We start from the raw sequence: 16,125 nt of genomic DNA, 5'->3' as shown, positions 1-16,125 counted from the left end.
TCAAATGATATTTTTCCATGGAAATGAATGCAAATTCCATTCAGTTGCAGCCCTCCAAAACACCAACAACTAATTTTGTAAGATCTTTTGTGAATATAAGAAAAATACACTTTACAGTGTAATACCAAATTTAAATAGAATGGAAACAGTTTTGATTTCATGCTTTAATTTAATTTATGCCGTGCTTCTCCTTCTTGTGTGTGTGCCCTGGCCACTGGGGGCAGTATAATACATACTGTACATACAGTATATACATACAAAAAAAATTAAACAGAGCTGGGCAATTTAAAAACATTTTGCCAGTCGACCATTCGTCATTGTCTTGGGCACCGAACGACCCGTCATTATTTCAAGCCGGACCGATATTTATTCATCAGCCCGTCCTGTTATTGTAACTGTTCTTCCTTCATCTAAAAAAAAAAAAAAAAAAAAAAAAAAAAAACAAACAAAAAAAAAAACTCTTGTTTCTAAATGCTTGTCATTGTTCTTCTTAGTTCAATGGTAGATCACAGCTTTTTTGTGCATACCGCCACCTACTGTTCATGAAGCGTAACGTGATTCCATATATAGTCACTGGAAGCCATCCTGTTTGTATTCAGCCCGGCAAACAAAGAAATAAACAGAATGACCAGGAACTGACTTTCAACTCAAACTTACTATAATATGATTTCTCCTCTCAGCAGTTATTCATAATCATTTCGCTTGCAAAATAGAAACAAAGACGACCAAAAATTATTCATTGATGCAATGGGGGGACTCAAGCAAAGAGTGTAAATAAACTCCTTGATCTAACCACCCTACTTCAAGTTCATGTCTGGCATTGGAAAAAAATGACAAGTTCTAATGTCCATGTTTGACAAGCATGTGGCATTACATGTCTGCTTCTGTTTCCATATTCACAAATTAGAGAAGCGAGCGGAGGGCGGGGGGATATGTTGCTACTGCCCGTGACAGACAGGGACTCTTAGACAAGAAGGGAAACGGCGCTGAAGGCAGCGCAACTATAACACGAAACGGCGCCACCTTTGTAGTTTTGATTTATGGACGTGCCGCCGCTATTCTTTGTTCACGGCACTCTGCGCCGATAAGGCAACCCAACAATGCCCCGATTAGAGCGCGATTGGACACCGACGTGAAGCGTTTCAAATCTCCTCAGTGGCTGTAATTCCACTCCCGTGCACTTACAACAGAGCCTTGATAATGTTATTGCTGCCGGTTCGTGACCAAGCCAGATAAGAGAAATAGGTTTCTTTAAGCTCCACACAGGCTTAACCTATGACTCTACTTATATAGCAAGCCCGTGGACCCGCGCAACCCTGTTAGCGTTAGCATTGTGCGTCACCTCAGTGCGCGACGTGAGCAGATTTAATGCCTCCAAATGGCCAATTATGTGGTGGAGTGCTGAAAATATGTTCTTTACTATGAGAAAGACTTTCATCCGTGGGAAGGAGGTCGGGAAATTGCACCGAGAAAGATGCACATAATGCATCACACAAAGTCTTCTGACTAACAGAGCTGCTTCGGTTATACTTGTATTTAACATTGAGCCACGTGGGGATCATAAATGTACAATTGTACTGGAAAACAGAAAAAAAACAAAAAAAAAGGAGGGGTTGGACAGACCAGACGCACGCAATGCTGTCTGCAAGGTTTTCAGACCAACGTGGAAGCAGCTGCCACACTTGCACTAGAAGTAAATGGGAGCCATCTTCAGTTTACAAACAAACAATTGTTTCGTGAAACTAGAAAACAAATGCATGTCTATTTTGCAAGAAAAGTGTTGGCTCGCCGTTCCGTGGAAAGGAGCGCACAACGTCATCTGACTGGCAGCTGCTGTCACTTTAGCACTAAGCAGGAGTTGCCTCATTACCAAAAACGTACAATTGTTTATACTTGCACTCGAAACCAATAAGTGGAAGGAATAATAAAGAGCAGACACACAGAATGCAGGATGGAAGATCTTTTAACATGGCAACTGCTGTCAACGCTTCAATTGAACCCATTTGTGATCATAAGCACTAATTGTGTACAGTTTTGGTGGAAAACACCACAAGTTGTCCTTGAGGTTGGACAGAGTAGAAGTGTCTCCCCCATGGGATCAAAAACATGCCATTTGTACAGTAAGAAAGACATCTAATCACATGCAGCAGACTGTTTTGCTATATTTCAATGACAGATGATCGAAATGACTTAAATGCAGGAATAATATTATTTACAGAAGTGAGCCACACCGCCAGCTTGACGTTTCATAGCAAATGTGAAGATTGCATTCTTGTCACTGTCTTACATTCCCAGGCGTCACATTTCGCAATAATGACACAATGTCTTGCCATGGTTCAAGATGACAGATTGTGTGCAAAGATCACAGCTTTGTTGCAGCACGCACGCACACACACACACACACAGACAGCATGACTTTTATTTAGAGACAATAGGATGGTCGTGGATGCGTGGTTGTGGGGAGGTTTAACACGGGGGTTGTAAAGTGCGCACCTCCCATTGCAGATGTTCAATTGCCTTCAGCCCCCTTAGCTCCTTCCGACCGTAAATTCCGACATCCCTCCGCAACCAAGTCGACTCAAGCAGCTGCTGCAACTCTTAACTAAGACTCATCCGCACGACAATAACAGTGTTCATTCTACTTTGCAACAATTCATTTCTGACAGTAGAGGGAGCCTACGGATTTAGACATTCAAACGCTCTCAAAATTGGGCTCTGTGTTTTAGGTCAAGGCAAAATGAAGCTACAAATTTGCCTCATGAACCAGTTGTATTTTTGATGGCACTTTCTGTTTAACAACGTGCTTAATGTACACTTTATACCCCTTTATTTAAACAAGTGCCATCTAGCTGAGTAAAAAAAAAAAATACAACTGGTTCATGAAGCGCATTTAAAGCTTTTTTTCCATCTCTACAAGAAACACAACATTAAATCCACACAATAAGTTTATCTTCAAAGCACTCCGTGATAAAGGCTAAAAATTGCCAAAAACAATGTCCTCAAAACTAAATTGCATTTTTTTGTAGAAATGTGTAGATCATTGTGAAACTGGCTTTGCGGCCTTAATTATCGAATATTTCAAAAACGTGCCACGTTATCAGGGTTTTTTGTATTAGCACAAAGGATCAAATTTGTTTTCTGTGCTACGCCCACTTACAATCATGCAAACAAAAACATCTGCCTCGAATGCATTCTACGTTCTAATTTGTTCGCAGTCAAAAACATCTGTCAAACAACGTCAGTTATGCTCTACCGACCTAAACGTTGAAATATGCTTGCAATTGAAAGTATCTCGAAGAGGAGTTCATCTTGAAAGAGGAAATAAGGAGAATGGCAGATTCAAACCAAAATGGTTGATTACTTGGGACTTTTTGGACCACGGCTTTTTGAGACTTTTTTTGTGGGTCCACACATGATACGCATGCCAACCGAATTTTATTTTTGCCAAGTAAAGCTGGTTTCAAGGGCTAAATCTTTTGCGAAAAAGTGTTTCACTAAGAGAGCAGTAGAAAGCAAAACACAAAGAATAAATCAGCTATTTGCCAAAACGTTTTCGAATGAGGTGCCGGCACCCCTCTGCCACCTTTGCGGAAAGTACTCAGCATCAAGTTAGCAAGTTGACAAAGAAGAAGTGGTTGAAGTTGATATGGACTTGTCTAAAAGTTGGCTGAACAAATGATGATAGACCTGCGTGAGTGAGCGAGTCACAGGGCTGAAGGTTAAATACGATCAGCGGTATTGAATGTGACAAATCAACATTAGGATCCATCTCGGGATATTAAACATTTGAAATTGGACTAATCAGGCGGCGATGGCGGAGACGAGCACGAGATGGATGGTGCCGCTCGGCAGTCGCAAAAAACACGTCTGATGAGACTAAATGGCAGAAGCCTTTGACACAAATGTGAAGCAAACCGTGATTGTTGGAGTGCTCTCACACTCCTAATAATTGTGCATGAGGAAAAAAAAGTCATAGAAGTCTAAGTCCAAGGGAAATTCATATTTTACATATAAAAAAATGGAAAACTGAATCTAGCATTGATACACATGCCCTTATTTTTGGATATCGATATGAACAAATATTTATGCTAGCGACTAACTAGCTCTTTGTAATGAGAACAATCTGATTCTCTCACTCTTATTGTTACAATTTTAGGATTCAAGTAAATTGATTGATTTATTGATTATGTATACTTATATTACTATTTTTAAAATGTTATCATTTATTTTTATTTAGCACGTATATGCATCTTTTGAAAAAAAAAAAAAAAAGAATTTTTTGGCCAATTAGTCAATGGTCTATGCAATCCATATTTTGCATTTTAGATGCGTTTATTCATAGCAACATTCTTATTAAGTCTACTGAATGTATCGAGTTTCACAGAGTTGACAGCACAAAGTTTGCGTGTTGTTTTTTTTTTTTTTCCCTTTTCCGTATATTCGTCAGTGCTTTCCCGGTTGTTTTGGGAGTCTGTGTACGAGACGGCGACGACAATGATGATTTATCCCAGACAGCTGCACGCTTGACAGGTCATCATTAGTGCAATGATTCCTCAGGTTGCTATATTCCCTCTTGGCCAAGACAAACGGCACACAATCATAATTGACGGTATGAACAAAAGTTCATCCCCCCCCCCCAAAAAAAAAAGTGGACAGGAGGAATGTGTGATGATTACGAACGCGGTATAAAAAATTACGGGGAAGATGAATATGTCAAGTAGTGTCCTCAAACAACGTGGTTAATGAACCTGCAACGGGCCGAGGGTGCAATAGAGAAGATGAATGCTGTTTATCTGCGATTATGGCACATTCACACCGCCATCTCATTTAAGACGGCAATAAGCAAGACAGAGGGGGGCGACTCCGAGTGATAAGCAGACCCGAGAAACACTTTAGACAGAAGCCTTTTGGTGTCATTTTCTTTTTGAATTGTCCCAGAGAGTTGCTTGGAAACACTTTCAGAGTTAAACAACCGTGCGGTCCAAAAGGGGAATTGTATAGCAAGAAGAGGAGGTATTAAGGTCTGCTCTCCGGGGGAATGGCCAGTGGCAGCTCGAGGGCCTAAGCCTTTAAAATAGGATGAGAATAATGACCAGTCAAAGTGATCCCTGATATCTGCTTGACTGACACCTTCACTGAGGTCTGACCAAGTTCAAGCTGGCGTCTGTTCTGAAAAATCATGACTCTCGGTAGAACTTGAATTGCCTACTGGGGATTCAAATTGCTTTAATCATCCACTATTTAGTGGTAAACAATTGAACTTAATTGCCAACCATCGCCAACAATCGATGACGTAGGCAGAAAAACAAACAAAAACAGAATTTTGCATCGCCCACCTGTCCTTGGATATGTCCGGGTCGATTTTCGTATCATGGGTTTACGGGTGCGAGAGAGAGGTCTATGGGTGCTACATTTGGGGGCCTGGGGGGGCTCATTCGGAGCTCTGCATCAACCGATTGGTGGCGGGGTGTTGGAATACTTACCAAACCCAAAATAAATGGGCGCAAGGACGTCTTCGAGTAAACCAAATCTGATGAACGTTATTTAAATGATGCGTCACGACCCAGGAGAAAAGGATTGTAATTATCAAATCTCAACATTTGCTAACCGCTGTTTCTGAGGGAGGACAACCTATTTTGATAGAGCAGTTCCTCAACATACATGTTGACAGTATTCATGTTTCTGGAGTGAACCAGCCCTCAGCAGTGAGTACAAAATGTGATTCCACTTTCTAGAAACCTTCTCACAGTTAAATAAAGCAACTAGTAAATCTAGTTAGTTAATACAGTAATGACAATGTCCTGACTCCAATGAAGTCCACTCATTTATGTTGAGTGGGGATAAACATAAAAATGATCAAATAATAAACAGAATAAGAGTACATTAGCGGCATGGTGCGTGACTAGTTAGCACGTCCGCCTGGACGAATACAAGATATCAAGTCCTCTCACTCCCTCTCTACTATCAACCAAAAGGCGGATTACTAAGCAATGGGTTTTATATCTAATAAGACATATTGCTTCATGGATCCAACTCAAATCATTCGACAAGACCTTTGGTGCTCACACATATGGCTTCTGTTTGCCAAAAACAATTTCTATGAGGCTGCCGGTCAGTCCGTCTGTACACACACACACACACACACGCCAGTTAGCTAGACAATCGCAGCACTATAGGCTCTAATATTAACACCTACACATTGCATCAGCTTGTTTCTGTCATCCCAATCAAAAAAAGAACATTGGCAGGTTCACTGCCTTATCGCCTGTAAAGCTTCCTAGCTTGAATAACTTAAGCTAATTCCTCCCTAGCAACTTGATTGAATGATAAATGCAGCCAAAAAAAAAGTAATGATAATGTGTTGGTTATTGAGTAGAAGTTAAAAAATGAACCTAGTCTGAATTTTGTTTGGTAAAATGCGCAGTCATCCTGCAAAACTTTGCATATTTGATATTTATGGAACGACTGAACTTTCAGTTTTAAGGGCTTCAACTTGCTAACTGTGACACATCTTCTGTTTGCAGTATATTTCAGTATTTTTTATTTATTTTTTTGTTTGGGCACGCCATGTTCCCTCTCTGAACTGTGGCTTCTCCTGCAATGCCAGCAGAAGTCGGTTGTTTGGCTTCATTTTCACGACCGTCTTTTCCTTGCCAGCTTGCGGCGCTCATCTCCAGCCAACACTGGATCAAGGAGGAGAACGGAAATGATTATCCTAGGTTCAGAGAGCCGTTGGCAAGCTGTCATGTGAACTTTAGTGTCCATCACCTGGGAAAAAGTATGTATTGTTGTACTTTTAGGGCTGTATCGTAAAGGTTCTGCTTCAATACGTTTGACTTTTACAACTTGAGAATACATCAGCGCATTTTCGTTCAGTACATTGTGTGAACTTTTACCTGTCTTTAGAAAACAAAGACCAAGTCTGAAATCTAGGGGTGCTGAAATTCAGCAATCATATCAAATAAATCACTAGTACCGGCTGAAAACATATCCAGACTAAATGGTTGGTTGTTCCAAGCAGACCATGACCTTGCCTATCGGGAAACAAATGGTCTCATGTGTGCCTTTATGCTGCGTATGCCTGCCATTTTATTTTTTCACTTAAAGTTAGCGAAGGGCGATATCACGGATTTCGTACACCAATAGTCTACTTTGTGAAATATAGGCTTGTACGACAAGTGAAAAGGACATTTTCAAGGAAGATTACTAGTAGCTCCCATCATTTTTTTTTTCATTATTATAGCTTGCCAATACGATTTGATAGTACATATTTTTAAAGGGACAAAAGGTATGATTGCTTTAGCGACCTATCTACCGTGTAAACGAATGCAGTGCAGCTCCACCTCTGGCTTGCAGATGTCAAGGCCAGGGGCGTGTTGGCCTTCGGGAAAATGTCGGGATTTTCCCAAAAGGCCAGAATATGTCCAGCCTGGTCGAAACGCCACCCCGTCGAACATTAACTTTCGTTGCACGCATCATTCAAAAGAAAATGAAAAGCTCTATCAGATCAGGTCTGAATGAAAACTTTTTTTTTCTTAGATGAACTAACGGCAAACATATTGGATGTTGCCCAATGGGAAACTTTGTGTTCATCTCCAACCATAGGTTTCTGCTTTATTTTAATTTCTCCACTCCATACTTTCCCCTTTTGTCGAGTATGGAACGAAATATTACCACTCACACTCAACTTAATCTTTCATTCTTCATTCAAGATCATAACTGGATTCTATCAATTAATCTCTGAGGTGTCATATTAAAAATGCTGCCTGTAGTCAATGCTTCATCCTGACAGAATCACCTTTTAGCAGCAGAACATTTCACTCTGGTGTGAACAGAGCTGGTTATTGCCAGCGGCGCGTACGCTGACCATCTGCACAGTGAGGGCAGTAAATGTATAATAATGTGATCTGTACATGATAATCGCCGTGACACCAAGATCCCCGCCAGACCTTGAATTACGGCCATTTCACATCAACACGCAGCCCTCAGAGTAGAGCACAAGAAGGTCAGCGGGTGAATATATGAATCTCATTAGCATGCCTAACAGAACGGCTTTATTAACAGCTTATGGAATACAAATCTTTAGAAGTGTACGGCGCATATGGTGGTGGACAGAACTCTGGACTATTTATATCTCAGGTTGTCCAAGTCTGCTCATGTCATCCACGCCAGTATAAGCACACGGGTGCTATTTCATTGGAACATCATATGCTAAGAATTTCCCCAAACATAAATAAGTTAAAAAAAAAAAAAGCTATAGGATGACTACTCTAAGGTACCCAAGGATGCTTCTTGCGGAAGGTCAAACATGACTAGAACATTAATGAAAGCTGGGATCGTTCAGCTTCTCGGATACCGGCCTCTGACTCGTTCCCATCTAGATGAATTTTCAAAGAGGAGTCAACGTGAAACCTTGGAATTTGGCCTCTTGAAACCAAAAAGGAAGGATGACTTCCTGTTCAATTTCGGCCGTGGGTCCTTGAGAGGCTTCATAGACATGACTTGTGTCGATCGGTGAGACTTATTTTTCCAAACTTTCCAGGGGGCACAACCAAACATATATTCTGTAGGCACGTTTGGGATTAAATTAGTGTCAATCAGTGAAACTGGTTTTGGGGGGCTGTTTAAAGTTGCCAGCGGATGCTACTGAGTAACATTTGGGGAGTTAATCTTCAAGGTCTTTATTACGAAAAAGCTTTGTAAATTGTTGTCACCCAAATGTCCACGATACTTGCCTCTAATTGTAGATTGAAGTACGAGAACTGCAACTCATCCAGTATGGACACTTCGAAACAAGTTTGAGTCCAGGTTTTGAGTCCCCTTTCTTGCAAAGTGTGTTGTTTTAGTAATTTTAGTAAGCCATCATTTATACTTTGAATCATGAAACGCGCTGAGTTACCTTTCGTCATGATCTGTGAAATATGTATTACAGGATATATTTAAGTCACCAGGAGTAGCTACTATTTACATGTTTGCCAGCAACAAAACTTTGAGCACACCCACATTAGATTGCATGGACAAAAACACCTCATACCTGCTTCAGATTAATGCTCATTTGGATACATTTAGCAGGAGTTTGTCCAAAACGCCCGACTTCCAGTTCAATTAATCAGGACATGGTTCCTTGAAACTTTTTGGTGCTCTGTTTTTGAAATGTCCATATGATTTCCTGTTAAATTGTGAAAGTGTTGTCGGGCGCTTTTTTTATTTTTATTTTTTATTATTATTATTTTTATTATTATTAGTATTTATTTCTTTGTTTTTTTTTTTATAAACTTCCGCAGGACCTGACTGAATAGGACCCAATACCCAACCAGCACAAGCAACAGAAGTATCAGATTCAGGTATAGAGTAATTGGACCTCACAATATCAACCTTTGACTCATGGGAATCTTCATGATGATCAGTTTGACTCTCATTATCTCAGCAGAAAACAAGCGCGGCCATTAGCCTTTCATTCTTGCCATCGACATCAACAGGCAACAACATGCACTTGAATTATTGACGTTAAGCCCCACCGTTGCAGAGGGAGCATGAGATAGAACACTCGCTTGCTCTGAATAACCGAGGAGCTGCGAGAGAGGCTGGCGGCAGCAGCGCAGTCCAAGTGCATTGACCTGCAAATAAACAAGCGCACTTGTGGTTACGTGGACCTACCACCCGCCCCCACTGCCCCCCCGCCCACCTCCATACTACCGCCAGCTGAATGTGTTTCCTTTATATGTCAGATTTCATAGCTGGCGCAGGTTGCGTTTTGTCTTGACTGCGGCGATCACACAAGCGGCGGTCCTTGATACGGGTGCGCACAGGTTGACCTTGGGTGGTTTGGAGAGAGTGGAAAATGTAAACCTAACTTTCAGACGGCAGGATCCTACGGGCTCGCTCATAAAATATTTATGACAAACATGTCAAAACTGGTACGGCAGAGATTTCTGAGCGAGACAGACAAATGAGCAGATTTGCTTGACGTTGCATCATGGGTGTGATACTTTTTTAACATTATCAAATCAGTAGAAAGAACGGCTATGGGGGCGCGGGGTCTAGACACGACGTGGCCGCCATGCCAAAGCCCTTCTTTGCTTGAGGCCTGTTTGTGGAGAATCCTATGATATGCCAGAAAATACAACTTATTTGTGACAAACACAAGGAAACACCAAGAGCTGTCGGATATCTTGTAAGAAACTTCATGGTATGCATCAGGCAAGGTCTGTTGTTGAACATCGAAACACTTTACGGTCACACACGCAAGTGTTTTGAGTTACTCGGAATAGGATTTGCTAAAAAAAAAAAAAAACACAAGCCACATGTTGCTTCACCATATCTTGTGAAAAAGACATGAAGCAGACTGTTGTGGTAAATTCATTATGCGCAGAAATTCTCAAGTGTCCAATTTCCACGTTGTTCCTATCATTCAGAGGTGTAACTTTCTCGCTTCACTAAAACAATATGTCTCATTCCAAGTATCTGTAAACAAGTTTATGTTTGTAATCGCAAGGCAAAAGTGGCTTTGAGGACCAACAGCTGCAGTGTTAGTCCCAAGACCTCGTGAAATAATTGACAAAAAGAACTTGTTGTTTTTCATGATTAATTGCAGTGCAACCTCAATTTACAGGCTAAATGGGGAAGGAGTTGTCCGTTACAGCTATCTGTCTGCTACATCAAAGTACTTTTTTTTGTATCATGGCCTATAATACACCAAATGCAATTACATTTTTTGGAGCCTAAGAATATCCCGTACAGTAGACAGTTATTCATGATTGTAAATAAATACTTAGTAAAAATTGACCTTGTTGGTTCCTGGGGGCACGATAATGCCGTGTGCATGGTCATGTCCATGGGTTAAAATGTTCACTTCCGTTTGTATTTAGCGTCATAGATGTATCAAAAATAGCATGGTCTCGAGAGGAGTACATTACTGTCAGGCGATATGCTATGCTCACGTCTGTGCTTTCCATTAAATTTGAAGGGCCATTCTCCTCTCCTATCATGGCCGCCACGTAGGTCCATACATTGCTTTTGACGGGAGAGTCGCCCCTGCCAACATGGCCACCACACTGGTATGTGTTTTAGCCTGTTTTAGTCTACTTTAGTCGGTTTATCTATGTAACACCCACTTTCAATCATAGTGCTATGAGTGGATTCCTTAGCAATCTTAAAACAGCTACCTTCGAAGGGGCATATAGAGTGGACCGGACACTATTTCCTGTCCATTGGATTTGAGGTCCTTCGGTTTCAGGTCATCGAGGTTAAAGTCAAATTGAGGATATACTGTATTCTAATATTGAAAATAAATTGCATATTTCTTCCATTGATGTGATACATATCTTTTCTTAAGACAAACAATCACGGCGCTGGCACTCTCGGGTCTTATAGTAGTCGAATGGCTCTGAAGCCAGTCGCCGCCATCACATATCCACGACACTAAGGAGAAATGGCAATTGATGACAAATGTTCCATTCAAAGCTCGTTGGTTCTCCATCTTGGAGTGGCCAGCCAACACAATAGAATAGTGATTAATCCGCAGCCTGCGTCAGCATCCTTTTACAATCTCTTTCTGACTGTTGCACCGCAGACAGCTGCCAGAGTTGGGGAAAAAACTGTTATGTTGGGATTTTTGACGCTCAGCTACGACCACAGTGCCACGCAGATAATTTGTTCATTTATCAATCTGTCACATATCGACTCGTCGGAGAAACGTCACGCTTTAATGGCTCCTGAGAGTTTCTTGTATCTCAGCAAATTTCCCTGATGGCTGTGTGACACCGCCGCTTGCCCCCGTGAATACTGATTGGCACTAATGCTGGCGTGGCTAATGGCCAAAACACAGGCAGAGATGAGCTTACGGCTCGGGCTCTATTAATCCTGAGGGAAGGCTTGCAAACAAAGCCTAGCTGAAATGGTAATGGCGCTAAACGCAAACATCTGATCGGGTTGATATGCTTGAAATATTACTAAAATAAAATAAAAAAATTTGGCGGTGTCTCCTTTTGGTAGACTAAGCAGAGCACACTATATCCATGATAGCCTACAGTGGAACCTCTCAGTTTGAAGGTTTTTTTAAGGGAATGTCAGCCATGGAATTGCATGAAACTGCCATCATGGATCGACTATTTTTCCGAGCGAATCTTCAAAATGATTTTCCACTTTTCAAACTGTGAGTTGGTTTTGGGAGACCTTGAGATACAAAAAAAAAAAACAACAAAAAAACAACAGCAAAAAAAAAAAAAAAAAACGAACAAAAGAAAAAAACTTCCCGTTATTTTGCATGCATTTTGATCCTTGAGAACATTTATTAAATTATTGGCTCTGGACACTGCAAAACCACAGCTCACTCACAAAATTATCTTTCTACTATATCAAAGTGCACATCAGTGTCTCAGAGACCTGAAAAAGAAAAGCGAAAAGCAAGTCGTCCATTCTAAATTAAAGCGCTCATTTTAAGTAACTTTCAGGACTCGTACTTGGACGAAACTCTTCGAGGGAATTCACCCAAGTGAGCCCTAATTGGAATCAGGTACACCAGACAGATGGGTGACGCTAAATTGTTCAGCTAAACGTGGGCGAAACATGGCATTAAAGTTTGATGATTATTTCAAGTATTCACAACCCAGCAGGGCATGTGAGGACCCATTCATCACTGTGTTCAGCTTTAATTATTATTATTTCATATGGGAAAAATCTGGAACCTGAGATGTCACTTTAGTCATTTTGCCGTAACATGCTTCAAATGTAACCAGACAAGAATCAAACTCCGAAAGGAGCGTTGTTCTTTCTTTTAGCAGCTGAAAGCTTTCTCCTCAATCTGAATTATGCAATCGCGCAAAACAAAAATCTGACATGAAATATAAATACAGTAAATCTGAATAATTCACACGTATCCTGTCGCGAGTCCATTTTATGACACATCATTGAGAGAGAACAATGTTGCCGTGTGAGATTTCCCCAGCTGGCGGATGAGACTTGCGACGCAACAAATCATGTTTAAAGCTACTTTTAACTGTCCGATAAATCAAACAAACTGAATCAGAGTCCCGAAACCTAGAATGGATGCAGTCATAGCGTGATTGCTTTGGCATTGTTGGCTACGACAACAGCACTGGATCATGTCAAGTGGCGAGTCCCCCAAAAGAGACATCAAGAGGCGCCCAAACCCGAGCCGTCGTCCTCGGATGCGAGATGCATTCCAGCAGGCAATCGATGCACTACTGAGCTCGTGTTGTGCCTTTCCAGGGAATGGCTGCAATGAGAGTGGCAAACTTGGAGGCGGGGTATTCGCCTGTGTATCAAACATGTTGTGAGGCATCTGAGAGTGAAGTGCAATTACGCAGACGGGGGGGGGGGACGCGTCTCAGAAGTTTGCAGCGGGGGAGATCACAGCAACACAAAACTTCACTCCCAGCGCGGTTATTTGTTTCTTTTGTTTTCCTTTCTCCCTGAAATAAAAGCTCATTTTTTTTTCACATGGTATTTGTTATGTGTGCTGTATTCACATGAAATGTAATTGTCTGGAGTTTTTGTACGCCGTGCAGGGTGGGATAATGCAAGCATACAGAGTACAAAGCCTACTAAATTGTAAGTCAATCTACTTTTTTAAAAAAGTAAAATTGTTACAATTAAAAAAAAAATAAGAAAAACTGTTCTCAAACTGATGCATTGCGTAGACTTTGGCTTTTAGGTATCCCCATAAAAAGAAGTCTCGTGTGAAGTCTGGTGAACTTGAAACGTATCTCAAATTCCAGTGATGGTAAATCGTGTTGATGGTTGTTTTTGAAACTTCCTTTAACTGCGTTTTCTTACTTCCAGTAGCATTTTAGAATGAATTACCTTCTTTCAAAGTTAATTCTGGCCTCCATCATTTGATTCAATGGGTTCAGCATGCAAAGAAAAAGCAAAAAAGGTGCATACATGTTTAGCGACATCTGATACATAAAACAAAACAAACAAAAAAAAAAAATCTAAAACTAATACTAAAACAAAAACAACCAAAACAAAGCGCCCCCTCAGTAAAAAATAAATTAACACAAACATCACATCTAACTAGTGTATAGTGAAATATCTGAAACTATTCTAACAAAGCAACAGTTGAGTAATTAGTGCCAAATCTCCAGAAGCTCCTCCGAGTTTGTCAAAGTCAAAGAGTTGAAAAGGGGTGAACTGCGACATGAAAACGTCTGGAGACGCCGGCACGTGACTTGTTTACTTTCATACAGCGCTTTTACAAGGGCGGCGTCCGATGGGGAGTGACACACGCCTGGAGCGTTCTCTGGGCTGCCCCCACGAGGACTTCAACCATCCACCCCCCCCCAAAAAACAACACGCCCCCGCCGCCTCCAGAGGTTGCGTGTTGAAGTCTGAGGAGCCAGACAACTAAAGCAATGAGACGGCGTCCTTGAAGCACATCACGTCGTCTTTTCATTTGTCTCTTTTTCGTCGTTGCACCGCAGACTTTTGTAAGACGTATGTTCAAAGATTTAAAGTCTCGCTGTGCACTCATTTGACTATTTATCTCCATTCAACATCATATTCCATAAACACTAGTTAATAAAAAGTGACAAGTACGCCTATAAACCAATCCTCCGCATAAGCTGGAGGCTCTTTTGTTCTTTGTAAGTGAAATCTGCACAAATAATGCTTTTGAAATGTGTTTTGCATGACAGCAAATAAATGCTTTGCAATAAATGCCGTGATAGATGTTAGAGAGACATTAAATGGGTCTCGGGAGTGCCTGCCCACCCGTCAAGTGTGAAATTACACAACCAAGTACATTTTTCGTGAGTGGCTTATGTCACAAAATGTTTCTATAAAGCAAGCCCTCCAGATTTTGGAGCAATTGTTCCGTCAAAATGGGGCTAAGACTGTGTTTCTCAGCAGCAACCTGGGCGACAATTGCCATTTCAAACAAAGCGGGCACTCGGAAGCGCTATCATGCCACAAGTGAACGCTAAGCAAAACTGCAGTGTTGTTGCATGCATGGATTAGAATGTGCCAATCGACCAAAAAATAAAAAATACTTTAGGAAGTGCATTTAATTGCAGATAACTCTTCAGCCAATCAGCACTGTCGTTCTTCAGCACGTGACACGGGAGCCCTTCGAAAATCAGCTCTTAACTCATTCATTGCTATTGACGGATAATGACGTCAAAAAGTACATTCACTTTACTAGGTCAGATAGTGAATGAGTTAACTGTTAAAGCATTTTTGTTTTTTTTTGTGGCATGTCGCGGAACAAATTAAATGTGCAACACAATAAACTGAAATAATGATGATCGCTTCTCAATTTATTCACAGATTCACCAGCTCAGAGTGAAATATCAGCATCTTTAATACAAGTTGTGCTGCTGTTATCTTGCATTGCTAATATAAAACATGCCAGATTGACGGCACTATCATAAGCGCGGCGCAACGGGAGACATTTTAAAGTATGATGATTCTCTTCGAAAGTGCACAAATTATCTTATCGCTGCCATCTGATTATCATTGATGTCACCTAAACATGCATTATTCATGCGCTATGCGTTCATCTGTATTTAGATAAAAAGAACCAAAGATGCATATTAAAGCGCACATATCTGAGGAAGAGTATTGATCGGCATGTTCCATGAAGAAAATGCAAGACAAAACATATTGTCGCTTTGTAAGATAGTGACGGTATACTCTTAGTGACTGATGCACGCAGGTCAAAATCAGGCTGCTAAATTATTCATGAAAGTAGAAATGATGCTGATTTAATGTAAATTAAAGCTGCGTGCATCGGCAAACAAGATCATTCATGGCGAATGGTTGACATGATCATCCAACTTTGACATCCTGCTCGCCTGCATTAGATGCCGCATGCAAACAAGCTGACAAATTTAGCATCGCCCATCTGTCTAGCATTCGTGGTTCAAATTTGATACTTTGGACAAAATCCCTCGGGGGAAATGTTTTCTGAAGGGCTATTGAATATGCCCTACATTCATTTAAAATTTCTATTTTCAACCAAAAAAAAGGCAGCCTTCGTTCTTAAAACTTTTTGTCCTCTCATAATCAGTCATCTCATGACAATGAATCTCCTGTCGCGAAATGAAACATTTTGTCTGTATCTGACCAAGTGGAGTTGAGCTTTTATTATCATGATTAGATTGA

General features: G+C 40.9%; 1 long non-coding RNA gene across 6 annotated transcripts in view; it reads right to left on the bottom strand.

Annotated features, from left to right (window-relative positions):
* Window positions 1–16,125, bottom strand: part of LOC148337091 (uncharacterized) — a 205,694-nt gene that overhangs the window by 60,145 nt on the left and 129,424 nt on the right. Inside the window, exon 8 of one of the 6 annotated variants that reach the window (XR_015843211.1) lies at window positions 9,700–9,815. The exons of the other annotated variants lie outside the window; for them this stretch is intronic. This is a non-coding gene — a long non-coding RNA (uncharacterized LOC148337091). Of the gene's footprint in view, window positions 1–9,699; window positions 9,816–16,125 lie in introns of those variants that run through there. 6 annotated transcript variants of the gene reach the window in all.

This window comes from Idiotropiscis lumnitzeri, chromosome 5 (genome assembly GCF_059441095.1).
Source record: "Idiotropiscis lumnitzeri isolate Australia: NSW breed Sydney's pygmy pipehorse chromosome 5, RoL_Ilum_1.0, whole genome shotgun sequence".
In the NCBI taxonomy this organism is placed as follows: domain Eukaryota; kingdom Metazoa; phylum Chordata; class Actinopteri; order Syngnathiformes; family Syngnathidae; genus Idiotropiscis; species Idiotropiscis lumnitzeri.
The sequence above is the reverse complement of the archived record's forward strand: the minus strand, read 5'-3'. Positions and strand labels throughout refer to the sequence as shown.